Below are 19,288 nucleotides of genomic sequence, written 5' to 3'. Positions count from 1 at the left end.
ATGTCAAGCACACAACAGCACTGATGAAAAATTTGTAACCTGAAAGTGTTCCTGAACTTAATCAAAACTTTGGACCCAATTTCCACTTGCATGAACTACGACACTACAAAGAAGTAAAGAGATAAATCCAGGATGCCAGGCATGATGCAAGACAGTTGACCTAGTTTCGGTAAGAAATAATGGCAGGAGAAATCAAGAGGGAGGAGCAGGGCAGTTGCTCCAGATAGAAATCGACTTAAGCAATTCAATAATTAAATACATTGTGTAGATCGTGTTTGAATCCTGAGTCTAAAAAAGAGAAAAGGAAATCAGCGCAAGGGGCCCAGATTGGATCCTTGTGTGGGAAACTGTATCCCTCATGCAGAACTAATGATCCCACATGGAGGAACGAAGGTCCCACGTGCCACAGCTAAGACCCGCTGCAGCCAAGTAAATAAATAAAATATTTTTTAAAAATTTAAGAGATGGATACTGAAGTATGGAAGGATGAAACAATTCAATACCTAAGATTTGCTTTAAAATACTTTATCAAAGTCTTTTTAGACATGTTAAAAGTTTGGATAAAGCAAAATCTTAAAGATTCTTAAAATCAGGTGGTGGGTATATTGGGAGTTCCTTGCTTTTATATTTGTTTGAAATGTTTTCATAACAAAATGTATCAAACCACACATAGAATCTTGTTAATATAACATGAAAAGAAGCGTCTGGTTCAAGACAGCAAGTAGCCCACTTATTTGCCTCTCATCCATTTGGCACTCCAATGAAATTAAAAAATAAAGCATGAAAAAGGAATAACTACAAAATGAGACAGATAATAAGGGAGAGTATCTTTAGTATAAGAGAGATTCCAACACATTTCTGGAAGACTGAAGGGTGATGGATGGACTCAAACTGACTCAGGTTTTATCAGATTTCTCTTTTATGACCTCAGAGTCTACAAGAAACCAGTTTCAAAATTCTTTGGGAAAATGACATACAGAATGAACAAGTTTCTATAGGAAGAAAAATTTAGGTGTAATTTGGCAGAAACAGAATTCAAATGGCCAATGTGGATATTCACAGCCTCTTAATTAATTTTCACACCCAAACCACTTTACAAAGAGAGTTTAGATTGAAGGGGTTTCTTTGAGAAAGGGTCATATAAATTGACCACAGATGAAAACTGTGACTCTGCCTGAGGTTTCTTCAGAGACTCAAGGCTGTTTAGCAGGATTACTGGAGACAGGGGAATAGCCAGACCTTCCACAAGCAATCGGATTCTGTCCTGATTCTGGGTGACCGCCAAATACCTAGTCCATTTTCAGATACGGGACTTGCGGAGTCTGTAATGGTCTTGTCCATGTCTGTCTTCTAGACTTGGTTCAGGCATATGGTACTTCTCTCTCCTGTATATGTTCAAGACATTTCCTAATGACATATTTAAACCTACAAATATTATCTCATAGTTATTTTCTTAGTCCTAAAATGTCCAGTGGAAACAGATAAAATTAATACCAGATAGATATTTTAACTCCCTGATACATGGATAAAAGTTCATTCTGGAAGAAAAGGCAGACTGAAAACCCCTAGAACTGAATTGCTTCCCCTTCTCCTCCACCTTCCTCCAAGAGAGTGAACAATAGGCAATGTCACATACCTGAGGAATTGTCGAGGCAAGTGTCTCCATCAGAGACTTGAGAGATGAAAGGCTAGTGATTCTTCCATATCCTCATTTAACATATGAGCAAAAGCCAGATGGGTTACAGAGAATAACAGTAGATTACAGCAACTTTAATCAAACAGTGAAACCAATTACAGCTGCATTTCCAGATGTGGTATCTCTGCTGGAGCTGATAAAAAAGCCTTTTGGTACTTATGAAGTTACTGACCTGGCAATCATTCTTGTTTTCAAGGGAAATTGAAAGCAATTTGCATTTATATGCCAGAGGCCAAAGTATACTTTTTATTACTATTATTTCTTTGTTTTCCACATATAGGATCTTTAGTTGCAGCTTGTAAACTCTTAGTTGCCACATGTGGGATCTAGTTCCCTGACCAGGGATCAAACATGGGCCCCCCTGCATTGGGAGTGTGGAGTCTTAGCCACTGGATTACCAGGGAAGTTCCCCAAAGTATACTTTTAATGGATTATATCCATTGTCCAGCTATCATAATGTAGTCCAGGGGAGCATCAATCATTTCAACATTCCACAGAATATCAGGAAGACCCATTACTCCCCTAATATTATTCTAATCTGCCTTGGTGAGCAGGAAGCTATAAGTAATCTAAATTCCCAAGTAATATGCACTAATTACGCACACAAGGCAGATAAATGTTCTAGATGTTCAAGAACTTGCCTCACTGGTAAAGTGTCTAGAAGCCCAGTGATAGGAGGCATATCAAAACATCTCTTCCAGAGAGAGATGCTGCTGCTTCTAGCCCAGCCTACCATGGGGCAGGTTGTACTATAGTGAGTCTCCTCGGGTATTTTGTTAAGCTAATGAATGAATTTAAGGAGGGTGATGGGAATCTTGTTTCCTGTTGCTGGAGAGAGGATTTACATACCTGGGGAGACAGGACACGGAAATGAATGTGAGAGTGTTATCAGTGGGTAAGTGGCCTGGGGCAGCTATAACAAAATATCCCAAACTGGGGGTTTAAACAACAGACATTCATCCTCCCCCAGTTGAGAGGATCCCCTGGAGTAGGAAATAGCAATCCCCTCCAGTACTCTTGCCTGGAAAATTCCATGGACAGAGGAGCCTGGCAGGCTACAGTCCATGGGGTTGCAAAGGGTTGGACACGACTGAGTGGCTGAGCACTAGTACTAGTTCTGGAGAACAGAAGTCTGAGCTCAAGGTCAGTGTCCTGCTTCCTCAAGAGGCTCCAGGGGAGAATCCTTCCTGCCTCTTCTAGCTTCTGGGGGCTCCCAGCATCCCTAGGCTTGTGGCCACATGCCTCCAATCTCTGCCTCCATCATCATGTGGCTTCTTTTCTGTGCCTGTGTCTCTCTTCTTCCGAGTGCAGGCTGACGTTTTTGCATCTCCTGTAAGTGGGGGTGGAGATGCCATTCTCTGAGCCTCCCCCAAAGAAAACACTTGTTTCTGTGCTCAGAGCACCTCTGAGGGGGTGTAGTTTCCACATGGTGAGTTTCTCCAGTTGTGTGGACAGCAGGGGTGTCCCAGCATATAATGAAGTCCTCCATGAAGATAATGCTTAGTATGTCAAAATCAAGAAGCGGCATTATAAACACATCATTTAAAGATACGGAGATAAATACAAATTAAGTATAGCTGTAAGTGTTTCAACTTGATGGTTCTGGGGAGGGAAAAATAAAAGGAAGTAATACTTCAGAGGATTTGAATTTCTTTCTGTTTTGCTTTAAATAACAAGGGAGGAGATGTGTACCTTCAGATTGTAGGGTGATTTGGGAGGTTACCTTCAATGGAATCAGATATCCTGGCTGAATCATGTGCAGTATAAGAATAATTATTTGGATTACTCTTTATAGATGCTTGACACAGCAAATTTTCTTTTAATAACACAATATTCATTTACACATTTAGTTTTTAATTTGCTAAGTGTTAATAGGTTGGCATATATTTTTGTGCAATTAGGAAAGTTAAAATTATTTGTAAGATTTATTATCAATGAAAGTGAAAATTAGTCTCACAGTCATGTCCTATTCTTTGCGATCCTAAGGAGTGTAGTCTGCCAGGCTCCTCTGTCCATGGAATTCTCCAGGTAAGAATACTGGAGTGGGTAGCCTTTCCCTTCTCCAGGGGATCTTCCCAACCCAGAGATAAAACCCAGGTGTCCTGCATTGCAGGCAGATTCTTTACCAACCAAGCCACTAGGGAAGCCTGCTAAGTGAAAGTGAAAGTCACTCAATCGTGTCAAACTCTTTGCAACCCCCTGGGCTATACAGTCCATGAAATTCTCCAGGCTAGAACACTGGAGTGGGCAGCCTTTCCCTTCTCCGGGGCATCTTCCCAACCCAAGGATTAAACCCAGATCTCCCGTATTGCAGGGGGATTTGTTACCAGCTGAGCCACTAGGGAAGCCCAAGAATATTGGAATGGGTAGCCTTTGCCTTCTCCAGAGGATCTTCCCAACCTAGGTATCAAACCCAGGTCTCCTACACTGCAGGCAGATTCTTTACCAGCTGAGCTACCCGGGAAGCCTTATTATTAACAATAATTTCTAATTTAAATTCCTATATAATAGAGGTAGAAGTGGTTTGATTGCCTTAGAGATGAAGTTGAAGCTTATTTATTGATTTATTTTATCTTCAGCACCTGACATACAGTATATAAGCTAAGAAGTAGTTCCATCTGTCTACTGTGATCAGTGTTTTCTAAATATAACGAGAAGGTATTTTTACCCAGATGCAGCAGCTTTTTAGGTTTTGTTGTCTTGTTTCCATTTAGGGGCAGGGATTTCATCTTTCACTGTATTATCATGACATTTCTTTCCTAGAGTTGCCTGTAGATTGTTCCATTTTGTGGACTTCAAATAGCAAAGTCAACAGAATATCTTATCAGCCATTTTTTGTAAGAAGAAATTACAGTAGTTTCTAAACTTGTCATATCAAAGCCAGCATTGATGTACCTGAACCAGTATTCAGGTCTTATGTCAGACACCAGAGGATAGTCGTTCTTCTCTCAAATTGGCTCTGAACCTGGCTATGCGTCCAGACTTGCTGAATTTATGTAAAGCATTAATTTTCATGCCTTATCTTAGATCTAGAAAATCAAAATGTAGGAGGCTGGGAGTCCAATAAAACCCCATACTTTTAGTAAGATCCTAAGATTATTCAGATATAATAATATTTGGAAAACATTACTATTATATACATCTCAAAAACTTAGAAAAATACCTTCAAGGAAAATAATTTCCATTGTAATCTATTTTCTAACAACTTTTCACAAATTTTTCTAAGCTTTCATTCTTATAATATCCTGTCTGAGTTTCCTCATTTCTGACTTTGTACTAACCTATTCATATTTTGCCTGGAGAGTCCCATGGATGGAGGAGCCTGGTGGGCTGCAGTCCATGGGGTCGCTGAGAGTCGGACACGACTGAGTGACTTCGCTTTCACTTTTCACTTTCGTGCATTGGAGAAGGAAATGGCAACCCACTCCACTGTTCTTGCCTGGAGAATCCCAGGGATGGCGGAGCCTGGTGGGCTGCCGTCTATGGGGTCGCACAGAGTCGGACACGACTGAAGTGACTTAGCAGCATTCATATTTCAGTCAGCATCACTTTGGAAAATTTAGCTCCAAAAGTACAATTTATACTTTATAAAAGAATGCTTCTTTATTTGCATTATGTTTCTCTCCTTTCAAATGATTTCTTTACATGGACACTATGATCACTTTACAAGCAATAGCTTGGACAGAATGATTCTCGAGGGCAGTAACTGAAAGCTAATAAGAAATGACAGCAGAGATGGAAGGGAAGAAGATTAACCAAGAAAAAGAGATGAACTTGTAAACAAGCAAAGCAATCAAGAAACAACTGCAATGCCTGAAAATGTAGGAAGAGGGGCAGGAAAGAGACAGGTAGAAGCGACATGAAGGATTTGTTTCCTGGCATTGTCAAGGAAGATTAACCTCATAGGGAATGTCAGAATTTCTGCTGCTGTAGTCAATTTGAGGAGATGGGAAGCAGAGAAAGATAATGGGGTGGAGGTGGTTTCTAGAGAAAATAACAGAAGGACAAAGTGAAAGAGGAAAATACACGTTTTAATATAAAGAGGCTGTGTTTTTGCTTAAGGACATTATCATTCTCCTTGTCACAGAGCCTCAACACTTGTGATTTATCATTGATTCCCCTCTCTTGGTCTCTATAGCCAATCAATTGCTTAGTCATTGTAGCCTTTATCTATGAAATGACTTTCCTATCCATCTTCTTTTCCTTTCCACTATGATTATTTTGGTTCAGATCCCAATTTCCTCCCACTTTTGAACTTCGGTGCTGGAGACGACTCTTGAGAGTCCCTTGGACAGCAAAGAAGTCAAGCTAGTCAATCTCAAAGGAAATCAATCTTGAATACTCATTGGAAGGACTGATGCTGAAGCATCAATATTTTGGGCACCTGATGCAAACAGCTGACTCACTGGAAAAAACCCTGATGCTGGGAAAGATTGAAGGCAGAAGTAACAGAGGATGAGATAGTTGGATGGCATCATTGATGTACTGGACATGAACTTGGGCAACTTTGGGAGATGGTGAGGGACAGGGAAGTCTGACGTGCTGCAGTTTATGGGGTCATGAAGAGTTGGACACTACTTGAAGACTGAACAAACAGCAAGAAACTTACAACACTATTCTTCTCTCTGGAGAAGGAAGTGGCAACCCACTCCTGTTTTCTTGCCTGGAGAATTCCATGGACAGAGGAGCTTGGCAAGCTACACTCCATGGGGTTGCAAAGAGTCAGACACAATGAAGCAGCTAACACATGTCCTTGCCTCTGTTTTCATAATCCTCTATTATGGACTGAATTGTATCACCCCAAAGTTCGTATATTGAAGCCCTAAACAATGGGACTATATTTGGAAATATGACCTTTAAAGAAGCAATGAAGGTTAAATGAGGTTGTAAGTGTCCTTATAAGAAGAGGAAGAGCCACCAAGGATGAGTGTGCATGTGGAGACACAGCAAGAAGACAACTGTCTGCAAACCAAGGAAAGAGGTTTCAGTAGAATGGGGTTGCTAAGAGTCGGACACGACTGAGCGACTTCGCTTTCACTTTTCACTTTCACGCATTGGAGAAGGAAATGGCAACCCACTCCAGTGTTCTTGCCTGGAGAATCCCAGGGACGGGGGAGCCTGATGGGCTCCATCTATGGGGTCGCACAGAGTCGGACACGACTGAAGTGACTTAGCATAGCATAGCATAGAAACCAGCCCTGCGGGCACATTAATCTTGGAAATGCGCTTCTGCTGTTTAAGCCATGCAGTCTGTGGTGTTTGGTTAATGCGTTTTAAACTGCAGCACTCATACTGTTACTCTCTTCCTCGCAAAGCGCTAATGACACCCCATAGGGATTTCTCACCTTGGTTTTCAAAGGCATTCTTCCTGGATTCACTTTTCACTGTCCCCTTGTTTCAGTGAAGTATCATTCCTCACCATTTCTTCACAGGTCAAAAAAGTTTTTACTTCCACAGCTTTCACAGTCTGTGCTCCTCTATGAGGAAATGTACTTCTTTTCTCCAATCTCAGTAACAGTCAGGGGTAGGAGGAACCCTACCCAGAGAAGTCCCAGGGAGCCACTTCCATGATATACATGATGACCAGACTGAGTGCACCAGCAGAAAGTCATGGGAACAGCAGCCAAAGCAGCAGAAGGACAAAAATCCTTCTGTAGTTTATCCCTGACCTTCCAGTCCTGCTAACACTTGAGTCTTTGAGAGCGATAAGCCTCTGGTTTTTAACTTGCTTGGCTTCCAGTCATGACATCTGCTTTACTCTCCAGTCGGATTTATCCCAACATCAGCCCTGGCTCAGCAGAGACAATACAAAGAGCATTAGGACAAGAGCTCAATATCTAAGCATCACATTGGATATAATGTTGCTCCACCTCCAGCCTGGGTTGTCCTCGTGATGTGTTTGATTCTCTGTACCCAGATCTCTTTCAGAACCAATGAATTGCTTCCTTGTTTTACGATGATCAAGTTACTGCCCAATACTCAGAGTCCTGTTGTTGTTTAGGTGCCCAGTCATGTCCGACTCTTGGCGACCCATGGACTGTAGCCCACCAGGCTCCTCTGTCCATGGGATTTTCCAGGCAAGAATACTGGAGTGGGTTGCCATTTCCTTCTCCAACTCAGTCTATTGAAGCCAAAATGACCACGGTTCACATTTCTAGGCATCTCTCAAGCCTCTCTGCCTAAGCCTGTGTTGGTCACCTGGTGTAGACCTGCCAATTGCTTTTTCCCAGACATTCCGGCCTCACCTTAATTCACTCTCAATCTCATCCTGGATTAAGAAATTTTGCTATTCCATCCATCCCAATTGGCCCAGAGTTTTGCTTGTTTATTGTTCCAGGAGAATGGCCCGCTTTCAATTTCAGGCCTGTAAGAATTCATGTTTTTTACAGAATCCTTTGGAAACACTCTGCTGGTCTTTTATTTTTTTTTTAATAATTTTATTTATTTTTGGCCATGCTGGGTCTTTGTTGCTCTACGCAGGGCTTCTCTAGTTGCAGTAAGCGGGGCTAGGGGCTACTCTTTATAGCAGGGGCTACTCTGCATTGTGGAGCACAGGCTCTAGGCACGTGGGCTTCCGTAGTTGCAGCACACAGGCTTGGTAGTTACAGCTCACAGACTCTAAAGTTAGGGCTCAGTAGTTGTGGGGCATGGGCTTATTTCCTCCACCACATGTGGAATCTTCCTGGACCAGGGATGGGCCCCATGTCCCCTTTGCTGGCAGGCAGATTCTCATCCACTGCACCACCAGGGAAGTCCCACACTCTGCTACTTTTAATGTCTTAATGACTTTTCTCTCATGAGCTATAGCCAGTCTGTGAATAAATTTCAAAATCTTTCCCTTCAAAATGCATTCAGAATCTAATCGCTTCTCACCACTCACACTGTCACCACGCTGATGCAGGCAACAACATCTCTCACTTCTTCTAATTCAATGGCCTCCTGATTGGCTTTTCTGCTTTTGCCTTTGATAACACAGTAGCCAGAGTTTTCCTAAAATACAAGTTATATCGTGCTATTCTTAAACTCTGGTGGTTCGGACGGTAAAGAATCTGTCTGTAGTGCAAGAGACTTGGGTTCAATCCCTGGGTCAAGAAGATCCCCTGGAGAAGGGAATGGCAACCCACTCCAGCATTCTTGCTGGGAGAATTCCATGGACAGAGGAGGGTGGGGGGCTACAGTCCATGTGGTCCCAAAGAGTCAGACACGACTGAGCGACTAACACTTTCACTTTCATTCTTATGCTCAGAACTCTCCAGTGAATTTCCACATTGCTCAGAGTAACAGCAAAATCCCTGAAATGACTAACCAGGACTAAAGGATCCTCCACTAAATGGAGGCTCAATCCTCCACCACAGCTCACTGTTTCTCTGGCCTCCTCTCCCATGGCTCTCCCTTTCATTCTCAGCACTCTGAAAACTCCAGCTTCCTACCTATCCCTGGAACAGAACAACAAGTTTTAACCTTGGGGCCTTTGCACTTGCTCTCTGCTCTCCTTGGCATGCTTTTCCCAGTTATGCAATCACTTCTTGATTCGCTTCTTTCAGGACTTTTCTCACAAGTTACACTTTTAGAGCTCTCTTTCTTGACCACCCTAACTAAAATTTCAGCCATTTTACTGAGTACAATTTTTATCTTTTCTATTTCATATTTTTCTCCATCATATTTATCATTATACAATACTGCATATATTTTTGTGCATATTTTTTGTCTCCTTCCCCATCTAGAAGATAACTGTTGTATGAAAGAAAAAACGCTTTCTGTTTTGTTCACTGCTCTAATCAGCACAAGGAACATTGCCTGGCCTGTACATAGTAGGCACTTAGTAAATATTAAAAGAAGGAATGTTCTGGGCCCTAACTGCTTATCTTCCCACATTTTGAGCCCTGCCTTTTCTGATCTTGCCTCTCATTCTATGCTCGTGTCCCTGTCACTCCACGTGAAGGCTGGAAAGAAATCTGACGGCCCTGCTATGCATTGCAATGCCTTGGCCACGTGAATTTCTTATGGCCAATCTAGACAGAGATGGAAATATAATCCACTGGTCCAACAACCGTCACAGTAATAGTCACCCTGGGACACCTTGTAGCTCTGCCTGGAAAGGAAAATTAAATTTATATCCATTTGTAGGCCCTGTTGGTTGCCAGGTTTATCTTAAACCGTAGGCAGAGGAATCACAAAACTGTGCTCAAAAAAAAATTCAGGGGCAAAAACTTCAGGATTTAACACATCCTACTGTCAAAAGTTCTTCCTCTGTTTAATCTAAATATTTCATGCTAAAAGTAAATTCATTTCCTCTTATTTTATGTTCACAAAAGATAGGTAATAGAAGGTCTCTCTCATCCACATGATAATCTTTCATGTGCCAAATACTTTTGTCTAGAAAACCTTCCTAGAAGTCATGCAATATGTCTCAGTTCAGTTCAGTTCAGTCACTCAGGCGTGTTTGACTCTTTGCGACCCCATGAACCGCAGCACTCCAGGCCTCCCTGTCCATCATCAACTCCTGGAGCTTAGGCAAACTCATGTCCATCGAGTTGGTGATGCCATCCAACTATCTCATCCTCTGTCATCCCCTTTTCCTCCTACCTTAAATCCTTCCGAGCATCAGGGTCTTTTCCATTGAGTCAGTTCTTTGCATCGGATGGCCAAAGTATTGGAGTTTCAGCTTCAACATCAATCTTTCCAATGAACACTCAGGACTGATCTCCTTTAGGATGGACTGGTTGGATCTCCTCACAGTCCAAGGGACTCTCAAGAGCCTTCTCCTATACTACAGTTCAAAAGCATCAATTCTTCAGCTCTCAGCTTTCTTTATAGTCCAACTCTCACACCCATACATGACTACTGGAAAAAACATAGCCTTGACTAGATGGACCTTTGTTGACAAAGTAATGTCTCTGCTTTTTAATATGCTGTTTAGGTTGGTCATAACTTTCCTTCCAAGGAGTAAGCGTCTTTTAATTTCATGGCTGCAATCACCATCTACAGTGATTTTGAAGCCCAAAGAAATAAAGTCTCTCACTGTTTCCACTGTTTCCCCATCTATCTGCCATGAAGTAATGGGACCAGATGCCATGATCTTAGTTTTTTGGATGTTGAGCTTTAAGCTAACATTTCACTCTCCTCTTTCACTTTCATCAAGAGGCTCTTTAGTTCTGCTTCACTTTCTGCCATAGGGGTGGTGTCATCTGCATATCTGAGGTGATTGATATTTCTCCCAGCAATCTTGATTCCAGCTTGTGCTTCTTCCAGCCCAGCATTTCTCATGACGTACTCTGCATATAAGTTAAATAAGCAGGGTAACAATATACAGCCTTGACGTACTCCTTTTCCTATTTGGAACCAGTCTGTTGTTCCATGTCCAGTTCTAACTGTTGCTTCTTGGCGTGCATACAGGTTTCTCAAGAGGCATGTCAGGTGGTCTGGTATTCCCATCTCTTTCAGAATTTTCCACAGTTTATTGTGATCCACACAGTCAAAGGCTTTGGCATAATCAATAAAGCAGAAATAGATGTTTTTCTGGAACTCGCTTGCTTTTTCCATGATACAGCAGATGCTGGCAATTTGATCTCTGGTTCTTCTGCCTTTTCTAAAACCAGCTTGAACATCTGGAAGTTCACGGTTCATGTATTGCTGAAGCCTGGCTTGGAGAATTTTGAGCATTACTTTACTAGCATGTGAGATGAGTGCAATTGTGCAGTAGTTTGAGCATTCTTTGGCATTGCCTGTCTTTGTGATTGGAATGAAAACTGACCTTTTCCAGTCCTGTGGCCACTGCTGAGTTTTCCAAATTTGCTGGCATATTGAGTGCAGCACTTTCACAGCATCATCTTTCAGGACTTGAAATAGCTCAACTGGAATTCCATCACCTGCACTAGCTTTCTTCTTAGTGATGCTTCCTAAGGCCAACTTGACTTTGCATTCCAGGATGTCTGGCTCTAGGTGAGTGATCACACCATTGTGATTATCTAGGTCGTGAAGATCTTTTTTGTACAGTTCTTCTGTGTATTCTTGCCACCTCTTCTTAATATCTTCTGCTTCTGTTAGGTCCATACCATTTCTGTCCTTTATTGTGCCCATCTTTGCATGAAATGTTCCCTTGGAATCTCTAATTTTCCTGAAGAGATCTCTAGTCTTTCCCATTCTATTGTTTTCCTCTATTTCTTTGCACTGATCACTGAGGAACGCTTTCTTATTTCTTCTTGCTATTCTTTGGAACTCTGCATTCAAATAAGTATATGTTTCCTTGTCTCCTTTGCTTTTGGCTTCTCTTCTTTCACAGCTATTTGTAAGGCCTCCTCTGATAGCCATTTTGCTTTTTTGCATTTCTTTTCCATGGGGATGGTCTTGATCTTTGTCTTCTGCACAATGTCACGAACCTCCATCCACAGTTCATCAGGCACTCTATCTATCAGATCTAGTCCCTTAAATCTATTTCTCACTTCCACTGTATAATCATAAGGGGTTTGATTTAGGTCATACCTGAATGGTCTAGTGGTTTTCCCCACTTTCTTCAATTTAAGTCTGAATTTGGCAACAAGGAGTTCATGATCTGAGCCACAGTCAGCTCCTGGTCTTGTTTTTGCTGACTGCATAGAGCTTCTCCATCTTTGGCTGCAAAGAATATAATCAATCTGATTTCAATGTTGACCTTCTGGTGATATCCATGTGTAGAGTCTTCTCTTGTATATCTCATCAATTAGCTAATATTCTTTCTGTAGTTGTTGATACTATGATGACAATATGGGGGGGGGGCGGGAAGTAGCTCAGTTGTGTCCAACTCTTTGTGACCCATGGACTATACAGTCCATGGAATTCTCCAGGCCTGGAGTGGGTAGACTTTTCCTCTCCAGGGTATCTTCCCAACCCAGGGATCAAACCTGGGTCTCCCTCATTGTGGGTGGATTCTTTACCAGCTGAACCACAAGGGAAGACCATGATGACAATAAATGCGATTAATTAGGAAAAGTAGTTGGTCCACCGGAGAAGGCAATGGCACCCCACTCCAGTACTCTTGCTTGGAAAATCCCACAGATGGAGGAGCCTGGAAGGCTGCAGTCTATGGGGTTGCTAAGAGACACGACTGAGCAACTTCACTTTCACTTTTCACTTTCATGCATCGGAGAAGGAAATGGCAACCCACTCCGGTGTTCTTGCCTGGAGAATCCCAGGGACGGCAGAGCTGGTCTGGTTTGGACAATGGGAAGCCCCAGCAGAAACAGGAAAACACAAGAATACTGGAGCCTTAGTTCCCCTTACTCCCTCTCCACTTCCTCTGAAGTTACGTGTGCTCCTAACCGCTCACTATTCCTTTCAACACACTGTCTTCCACAAGATCCTCCTTCCACGTTCCCTCCCCTCTTTCTTTGGCTTCAGGATCAGTAATGGCTCTGCGGTTGCTCTCCCCAAATTTCTGTGCGAGGCCTTACAGTTCTACTGCACAGCTTCATTATCTAGCCTTTTGAATTGAAAACAAAAACCAATATATCTCACCTCAAATTATCCTAATCTAATGTGTGACTTCTGATCCTCGTACGGACTCTGACAAATGCAGATATCTACAGTTTGTTCATGTAGACCACTGGCTTTGGGAAAATATTTTGTCATGTTTAATACCCAGTATGGGTCCTCATTGGTGAAATGAGAACATTTTATTCTTCTTGGCCACAGAAGTTGGTTGGGATGAGAATGTTAGGCATATAACCTAAGCCAGCCCATTTGGAGAAGGAAATGGCAACCCACTCCAGTGTTCTTGCCTGGAGAATCCCATGGACGGAGAAGCCTGGTAGGCTTCAGTCCATGGGGCCACACAGAGTCAGACACGACTGAAGCGACTTAGCAGCAGCAGCAGCAGCCCATTTGGGGTGGGTTTTAGAAACTTGGCCTCAAACGTTTAGACAGACATAAGTGTGTTATTTTCTAATGGATGAACCAAGATGTATGTAGTCCAATATTTTGTTAGAGTTAGTCTACAACCCTCCAGGGGATCAGCCTTAGGGTGAAGACAACATGTGGGCAGCAGAAGAGAGGAAAAGAAACCAAATCCTTGATGGAAACTTTGGGTGAATCCTGAAACCCATTTTTCAGACTTTCAGGAGCTAGTAAATCTTCTTTATGGGTTTTGTCAGTTTCAGTTTGGTTTTCTGCTGCTTGCATCATAATGTGAAACATGATCACATGGAGACTTGATTTTGATGATTTCTCACAAATTTTTCAGTTGTAAATGGGCACGGATAGTGAAATAAACCAGGAAGAAGAAATTCACAAGTAATTCTCTCTGTTCCTTTCTCCAAGGCTCCTTGAAGTATTTCCAAGAAGCCAATAAAACTGTGTGTAACAGTGAGCTCATTCAGCCATTCTGGAACACTCTTTGTAGGAATCCAATTAAGAAGTTCTTCAATCCACATAATCTTTCCCCACTGCAAACCCATCTACAACCTGATGTCATTACCGGCACAGTTATCTTGTAAACAAAAGCTCCATTCAAAACAGTGCTTAGGAAAGTCACTATCAACAGTGAGAAAGAATGGGGGCCGCCTATGAAATTATTTTTTAATGTATCCAGAAAATGTTAATACTTTTTTGAAAAAGAAGGGAATAAGGACAAAAATAGATGATCTTAATATAAGACATGGGGGTTTCCCTCATAACTCAGTTGGTAAAGAATCTGCCTGCAATGCAGATCTGGGTTCAATTCCTGGGTTGGGAAGATCCCCTGGAGAAGGAAACGGCAACCCACTCCAGTATTCTTGCCTGGAAAATCCCATGGACAGAGGAGCCTGGCGGGCTACAGTCCATGGGGTCACAAGAGTCAGACACGACTTAGCGATTAAACCATCACAGTATAAGACAAAGAAAAGACTCCAATATGACTAGACCTTGACAGAAACCCAAGGGAAATATGAAAAAAAAGCACAAAGTTGAAGTGAATTTATCAGGGGATTTCAGAGATGTCTACTTATCAGGAGCCATGGCAGGCATAAAACTATATATCCAAACAGAGCCAAACGTACAGTGACCAGAGTGCTTTGGAGTCGCACTTTTTGTTCTACTTCAAAAAAGAAAAGAAAAGATGGAATGGAGGGTTGAAAAGAAAGAAAATCAACATTTGAAACATGAGGTTATTCTGTGCTGATGGCCCACTGAAGACCTAGATACCCTGGAGGTTTGGGTAACAATTTTCCAAATGTAAACTGATAATATTGTAACAGTATAGTTGATGATTTGTAGAATTTCATAATGTATAGTGAGATTGATATATTATTCATTTATTTATTCTGCAAATACTTACTGAGCTACCTTTTATTCATCTGTTTTAAAAGCTAGGAATATAAGAGTTAATAGACAAAATTTATGCCTTTGTAGCAGTTAGACAGAAAATAAACTAGATAAGTAAGGGAATATACACACAATGTTGGTGTTAAGTGCTGGAAGAAAAAAATAAAGTGGAAAGAAGGATAGAAAGTTCAAGGTAGAGTGATAAATGTTTAAAATCTTACATGGAAAAGAAGTGACTAGTAAACCAGATAAGGTAGGTAACTCACAGCAAGTTGGGGGAGAGAATTGGCCAACAGTGAGCACAGCCAACCCTTGAAAATAAAGAAAGAAATGGGTAGTATTTAGAGTTCAAATGGTAATCAAGAGGGGTTTTTTTGTCCTTTGTTTTTTTAGTTTGAGATAAATAGCAGCATGTTTCCATATTGATGAGAAAGAACAAGTAAAGAAAAAAAAATGATTCTGGGAAGAGAGGAAAGTATTGTTGGCAAGAAGGATGGATTGAGTATGTAAGTGGAGGAACTGCATTATTGAGGAGCTTGAAGAACTCTTGTGTAACAATAGCAGAGAAGTTTGAATATTATATAAGTCACTGATGCAAATAGTGCAGATGTCAGTGGAAGCTATGGAAATTCTCTGGATTGCTTAAGATGTTCAAGAGAAAGAAGAAGAAAGGTTGACAGTTAAAACTTAGGTGTGGGGAAGACTGTTGGAAGTCTGTGGAAATGGGAAATGCATGAAATTTGTATAGGGAAGTGGGAGAATGTGTTGACCAGAGAAGCAGAGTAGTCAGGGGTATGTGGTTCTGTGATCATAAATGCATAGAACAGTTAGTATGACTGGATTTTTCTCCAGCCATACTCAGCATTCTGAGTGCTGGCACCAAACAGGCAGAGGTGCATGGTTCAGCCAAGTGAGCAGGAGAAAATGAGAGGAAAGGCAGTTAAGGATAAATGGAAGGAAAATAAGAAATTGAAATTATTTTAAGAGGGATAAACATAAAAGGGGTGGACAACAAAAAAAAATGGTAGGATCAATAGTCACAAGCTACCACATACGACTAACTGGATGCTATTCATATTTGAAATATTATTTGTATATTTATTATAATAATTATCTGGCAGATGGTACTCAAATGTCTTGCTTTGTTTAAAAAATGTCTTTTATGACATTTGTCATTTTCTTTCTAGTTTTTCAAGCAATATATGCTCATTTCTGATAACTGCATGCTAAGTTGCTTCACATCAACACTTTGTGACCCTATGGACTGTATTCCACCAGACTCCTCTGTCCATGGGATCCTCTGGGCAAGAATACTGGAGTGGGTTGCCATGTCCTCCTCCAGGAGATCTTCCTGACCCAGGGATCAAACCCATGTCTCTTACATCTCCGGCATTGACACGCAGGTTCTTTACCACTACTGCCACCTGGGAAGCCCTTCTGATAACAAAAACACATACAAAATAAAGTGAAAACAACAACAACAGTCACCCATAATCCCTACTCCTCACATATAACCATAATTGGCATTTTGATTCATTGCTTCCCAGTGTTTACGAATTTATTTATTTATTTTTACTGTTTTAGATTTATTTTATTTTTGGCTGCACTGGGTCTTTTTTCTACGTGTGCGCTTTCTCTAGCTGCGGTGAGTAGGGGCTACTCTAGTCGCGGTGCTTGGCTTCTCATTGTGGTGCTTCTCTTGTTTCAGATCACAGGCTCTCGTGTGGACGGACTCAGCAGTTGTGGTGCATGGACTTACTTGCCCTGTGGCACGTGGAATCTTCCTAGAACAGGGATCAAACCCATGTCCCCTGCATCGGCAGGCTGATTCCTAGCCACTGAACCAGCAGGGAAGTCCTATATACTTTTAAAAAATTGAAATAAGATTATCTACAGCACTATGTAAGTTTCAGGTACACAGCATAATGATTCGATATTTCTATGCATTACAAAATGATCACTTCGATATGTTTAGTTACCCTATGCTGCTGCTGCTAAGTCGCTTCAGTCGTGTCCGACTCTGTGTGACCCCATAGACGGCAGCCCACCAGACTCCCCCGTCCCTGGGATTCTCCAGGCAAGAACACTGAAGTGGGTTGCCATTTCCTTCTCCAAGTTACCCTATTTGCTAAGTTTTGCTACCCCCCACAAAGATATTACAATAAAATTGACTATATGCCTCCAGCTGTACCTCTCATCCTTGTGACGCATTCATTTTGTAGCTGGAAGTCTGTACTTCTTAATCTCCTTCCCCTATTTTCGCTCATCCTCTAACCTCCCTTTCCTCTAGCAACCATTTGTTTGTTCTCTGTTGAGTCTACTCTGCTTTGCTATGTTTATTCCTTTGTTTCGGTATTTTAGGTTCTGCATACAAGTGAAATCATACAGCATTTGTTTTTCTTCGTCTGACTTATTTCACTTAGGTTAATACCTTCTAGGTCCATTCATGCTGTTTCTAATGGCAGGATTTCTTTCTTTTCTATGACTGAATAATCGTGTGTGTATGTATTTTATATTTACAAATATATATTTATATATTTATCTATCCACAGACACTTAGGTTGCTTCCATATCTTGGTTACTGTAAATCACGCTGCAAGTATCTTCTCTCATCCGGTAGACAAGCTTTTTGCTTTGTTGACAGTTTCCTTCCCTGTGCAAATGCTTTTTAGTTAAATGCAGCCCCATTTATTTTTGCTTTTGTTCCTCTTGCCTGAGGAGAGGTATCTTCGAAAATACGACAAAGGGAAATGTCAAAGAGCTTACTGCTTCTTTTTCTTTTAGAAGTTTTATGGTTTCGGGTCTTACATTTAGGTCTTCAACCCATTTTGAGTTTATTTTTGTATAGGATGTGCAAATGGCATTCCAGTTTGATTCTTTGGCATGTAACTGGCTCTAATAGTGTTTTGGTGGTCTCTTTAGGATTTTCTATCTATCGTATCATGTCATCTGCAGACAGTAATGGTATTACTTCTTACCAAATGGCCTATTATAACAGTCTACAAAAGAATGACCTGAAACATCTTGAGGAAGGCTCCCTCTCTAACACAAAGTCATCATAAGGACTGGCAGTGGCCTTATCAGGGGCAATAAGTCCTATTTAGCTGAGAAACTCCTGGAATTGAAGCAGAAAAATAAATGGGCTGAAAACAAAAGAGGAAGCAGTCAGAGAGTGGAGTGTTAACATTGAGATTATCAGTATCAAATGATTGTTATTATTGATAGTGACAAAATCAAGGCCATGATCATGGGAGTGTACGGTTAAAGCAGGGGAAAGACAACACTGGTTTAAGAAGAACAGCTCTTGAAGGAACAATGGGGAGAAAGTGACAAGCTTACACTGGGTAGATGTCATCTTAAAATTCATCAGATATGCTATTTTTTGTGTTCTTTTAAAAAAACAGTCTTAAAATTGTAGCTCTTGAAATTCTAAAATACTATCAATATGAGAGTTAACAGATTTAAAAGACTCAGTGTTTTAAACTGGAGTTCCTATGAGTTATAATTTAAATATAAGTTTGCTTTTCTTTCCGAGTCTGTGTTTGTACTGAATATTGTTTGTTGGAAAACAATCTTTGCTGTCCATTCTATGCACTCGCCCTGCATCTCAGAGGTTGGAAGTATGGGGATTACATTTCCCAGGCTCTTTCCTGGGGAAGGGTGGGGTGGATGAAACATACATTCTGCCCATGCTCTCACATGAGACTTGGAAGGCAAATGGAACGTGGAGAAATTGGCCCTCCAGCAGCTATGGCAGTAGTTCTACAGTGACTGACACCAAGCTCCACCACCAGGAGTCAGAGCAGAGGCAGTTGTGATGCCGCTAGCCATTTGCTGCGGCACCTTGACCTCTAGGTGGCAGCAGTGAGTCACCGAGGTCTTTCATGGCAGGTGCAATGAAAGACAAAGCAAGAAGGAAATGGCAAGCCACTCTGGTACTCTTGCCTGGAAAATTCTATGGACAGAGGAGCCTGGTAGGCTACAGTCCATGGGATCACAAAGAGTCAGACACGACTGAGCAACTTCACCTCACCCAGCCTTAGCAAAAATTTTGAACAACTAAATCCCTGTTTCAAAACCTCAAGCTGCTTTGACTTTACTTTAATGAATCCTGGCTGACATACTATTTCATGCCATGCCATGGTCCAGACCTTCAAAGATGAGAATCTCAGACTGATTAGTTGACCTGCCTGGGTTCACATACAGGGATGAAGGATGATATGATTCCACTGCACAAAAGAATTCTAAAGAGACATCACAAGGAGGGGGGAAGAAGCTTACATTCGAAATTAAGGGCCTACTGAAGATAAGAAT

The sequence above is a fragment of the Bos indicus x Bos taurus genome, chromosome 9 (genome assembly GCF_003369695.1).
Source record: "Bos indicus x Bos taurus breed Angus x Brahman F1 hybrid chromosome 9, Bos_hybrid_MaternalHap_v2.0, whole genome shotgun sequence".
Taxonomy (NCBI): Eukaryota; Metazoa; Chordata; class Mammalia; order Artiodactyla; family Bovidae; genus Bos; species Bos indicus x Bos taurus.
Note: the sequence above shows the minus strand (reverse complement) of the source record.